Source organism: Bidens hawaiensis, unplaced genomic scaffold, assembly GCF_021521415.1.
Source record: "Bidens hawaiensis isolate Kalapana, Puna unplaced genomic scaffold, B.hawaiensis_p1.1 tig00037618_1, whole genome shotgun sequence".
Classification (NCBI taxonomy): domain Eukaryota; kingdom Viridiplantae; phylum Streptophyta; class Magnoliopsida; order Asterales; family Asteraceae; genus Bidens; species Bidens hawaiensis.
The window spans coordinates 85,926-90,132 of record NW_027496572.1 but is presented as its reverse complement, the minus strand read 5'-3'; positions in this window follow the sequence as shown (position 1 = coordinate 90,132).

Genomic DNA, 4,207 nt, shown 5'->3' with positions numbered 1-4,207 from the left:
TAATGTAGTTTTGGAGCTTCTTATTATGTTAATCATAATTATATTCAAGAAAAAGGTGAAATATTGTTGTTTAGTCAATCCAATCAGAATCTTCTAGGGTATTCTTTCCCTTTGTTTCTATTTAATAAAACTAGTATAAAAAGGTGACCTTAGAAGAGGTTGAAGTCTTAAAGAGACAGAATAGTTAAAAGTTGAAGTCTTTATATTTGCACCTATACATCCCACTAATGCATGCAAATGAACAAGTTTCATATCAACAGGTTAATACTAGTGGTATATTACCCGCGCGCTACGGGTGCAATATTTGTGAGGTTTGGTAACTGGTATTTCATCAATGACAGAAAAAAACTTACACGGAAACGTAGTTAAAATGTCGTAAAAAATGTTACTTTATAACTAAAAAAATCCTTTATGTACACATAAATGGGGAGGGGGGGGGGGGGGGGGGGGGGGAATTATTAAGTCAATATTGTAACAGTATTGTAGTTAATTAAAAAAAATAGAAAAGGAAAAAATAAATAGTTAATAACATAAAATATAAACGAAATATAAATAAATAAAACAAGTGAACCTATAAAATTCAAGTACTATTCTTCTTTCCTTTAATATAGTATGTACTCGGAGAATATACTCGACGAACGAATATACTCGGAGCAGAAGAGGATTTTTTTCTCCTGCTCGATGAACATACCCCTTTAACAATACTTGCAAAATTTCGAACGGGCTATGGAGTTGCATCAGAGCATAATTATTGTTCCGATTCTTTCGTATGTGTATAAAATATTGTATGAAAGTCTCCAAGACCAAATTTCTGATCCGATTCAGTGTTTCGACCCATACTCAGTTTTTTATCCGGCTCGGTGAACAAACCCCTTTGGCAATACTGGCAAAATTTCGAACGTGCCCCGGGGTGGCGTTAGGGCATAATTATTGATCCGATTCTTTCGTATGTGTATAAAATATTGTATGGAAGTCTTCAAAACCGAATTTCTGATCCGTTTCAGTGGTTCGACCTATACTCAGTTTTTTCTCCGGCGCGGTAAACATATCCCTTTGGCAATACTGGCAAATTTTCGAATGGGCCCGAGGTGGCGCCAGGGCATATTTATTGATCCGATTCTTTCGTATATTTATAAAATATTGTATGGAAGTCTCCAATACCAAATTTCTGATCCGATTTAGTGGTTCGACCCATACTCAGTTTTTTCTCCGGCTCGGTGAACATACCCCTTTGGCAATAATGACAAAATTTCGAACGGGCCCCGGGGTGGCGTTAGGGCATTATTATTGATTCGATTCTTTCATATATTTATAAAATATTGTATGGAAGTCTCCAAGACCGAATTTCTGATCCGATTCAGTGGTTCGACCCATACTCAGTTTTTTCTCCGGCTCGGTGAACATACCCCTTTGGCAATAATGACAAAATTTCGAACGGGCCCCGGGGTGGCGTTAGGGCATAATTATTGATTCGATTCTTTCGTATATTTATAAAATACTGTATGGAGGTCTCCAAGACCAAATTTCTGATCCGATTCAGTGGTTCGACCCATACTCAGTTTTTTCTTCTGCTCGGTGAACATACCCCTTTGGCAGTACTGGAAAAATTTGGAACGGGCCCCGAGGTGGCCTCAAGGCATAATTATTGATCCGATTCAGTGGTTGGACCGAAAATGACCATATTTTCGGTCCTGGTGACCTGCATCGAATATTTTATGACCCTACGAAAGAATCAGAATAATTTGATGTCTCTACGACCAAAGGTGTATGTTCACCGTAGCCCAAAAAAACTAAGTATGGGGCTATTCACCCAAAATGACCATATTTATGGTTCTGGAGACCTGCATCGAATATTTTATTACCCTACGAAAGAATCGAATCGATTTGATGTCCCTGGAGCTTTCCCGTGGCCCGTTCAAAATTCCGCTACTACGGCCAAAGGGGTATGTTCACCGTAAGCCCAAAAAAACTGAGTATGGGGCTATTCACCGAAAATGACCATATTTTCGGTCCTGGAGACCTGCATCGAATATTTTATGTAATATACGAAACTTCGAAACAATAAATAGTAAAGTAACAACTATCGAATATTTGGGGTCAATGATTAGAAGTGTTAATATCTCGTTAAGCAGATGGAGCGTTAATGAAAAATAGTCGACCATTTAAGATGATGATAAAAATAAGTTTAGGGGTTAGTTAAATTAAATACTAAACAAAAAGGTTTGTTTTATAAATAGTAAATAAATTATTGACCAAAGTAGGAGGACCAATTTTGTAAAATGCCAAAACTTGAATTAAAACCACATGCTGCATCTCTCTGCAACGATTCTTTTATTTGAATTCTTTTTGTTTTAAATCTAATCATATTTTATGAATGATCCAACCGAAACTTGGGGACTAAGACTCGTTTAAATACATAATCCTTTCATCCAAATCTAAATAACCCTACCAGATTTATGCGTGTTATCCGCTTCACGATCGCATCACACCACCACCCTAAACTAGCCTCGCAACGAAGATCGTCCGACACAACGGTGCCACCAACTGCCGCTGCAAATCAGACGACTCCGGCGTCGTATTCGGTTTTTCGGTTAGCGATTAGTTCCGGTGTCGATTCGGTTGCTCGCTACTCCACCCTAACTTCCAGTTGATTCCGTTCAGCTATTAGGTGGTAGGACGACTTAAGGCTATTCGTCTTTACTTGCTAGTTCATCGACTATTAAGGTACGATTTCTGTTTTTGTTACTCTTAGTATTACTTATAGTCCGTTACTTTGTTGCACGGTTTCTGGTTTCTTTCACTCATAGTATAAATTCTAATCCGTTACTTTGTAGTACGGATTTTCGTTACGCGTCGGTTATATTTTGAGTTCAGTTATATTATATAATATATTTTTGTAGCAAACAATAGATTATTTATTTTGTACTCTTTATTGCATGTTCCGGTTTGAATATTTGTAGTTATATGGTTTTAGTTTTAGTACTCTGTTACCCGAGCAATTTCTGACTCATCGTTGGGGTGTCAACGACATGACACTTTTCGTGACAGTGCGTAATTAAAGTTCACGGCGTCTCTAACTAGTACTTGTATAGTATTAGGGCCACTTAGGGGCGTACGGATCAATCCTAGTTCTGTTCTGAATTCTGATTTATGTTTTCTGGGGGATGGAACAATGCGTGTACGCCACACGTGCCATCTCATTGGTGCATAGATTAGCTAACTGTGTACCCCTCTGTTCCTGTCTCTGGCTCTGGGTGCTTCTTTTTACATGACTTATTTTATTATTATTATTACATCATAAGTCGTGTAGTTTAGTATCTGTATATGTTTCTGTTATAGTTCTGATATGTTTTAATGTGTTTATATATATATACCTTTGAATTATGTTCCGATCGTGTATCGGATTTTGGTAGCGTCTGTCCTGATTTGGTATTGGTTCCGAGTTTATATTCGAATTGGTTTTGGTGTTAACGTAGTTCAGTATGTATATTTGCTTTATGTATGTCCATCTTTACATGTACTATTGTTCTATCCGTTACTGGGTAAATTTTTGGCTCAGCCGTATTTTCTTGTTTTGTTTTTTTTTCTTATTTTGTTTTCAGGTAATCCAGGATTCGAGGAATTTAGCGATGAGAGATAATAATGAAGTTCAAGCTTTTAAAAGTTAATTCATTTTGTTTAATAATATGACGTAGGTTGCATTAACTTTTGTTGTATTTTTGATTGTGGCATTGATTTGATATCTGTAATAGTAACACGTCAGCCTGTTCCGGGTTGGGGTGTTACATTTTATTACCCTACGAAAGAATTAGATCAATTTGATGTCCCTAAAGCTTTCCCGTGGCCGGTTCGAAATTTTGCTACTACGGCCAAAGGGGTATGTTCACCATTAGCCCGAAAAAACTGAGTATGGGGATGTTCACTGAATCTGACCATATTTTCGGTCCTAGAGACCTCTATCGATATGTTATGACCCTGCGAAAGAATCAAATCATTTTGATGTCCCTAGAGCTCTCCCGTGGCCCGTTCGAAATTTTGCTACTACGGCCAAAGGGGTATGTTCACCGTCAGCCCGAAAAACTGAGTATGGGGCTATTTACCGAAAATGACCATATTTTCGGTCCTGGAGAACTGCATCGAATATTTATGACCCTACGAAAGAATCAGATCAATTTGATGTCCCTAGAGCTTTTCCGTGGCCCGTTCG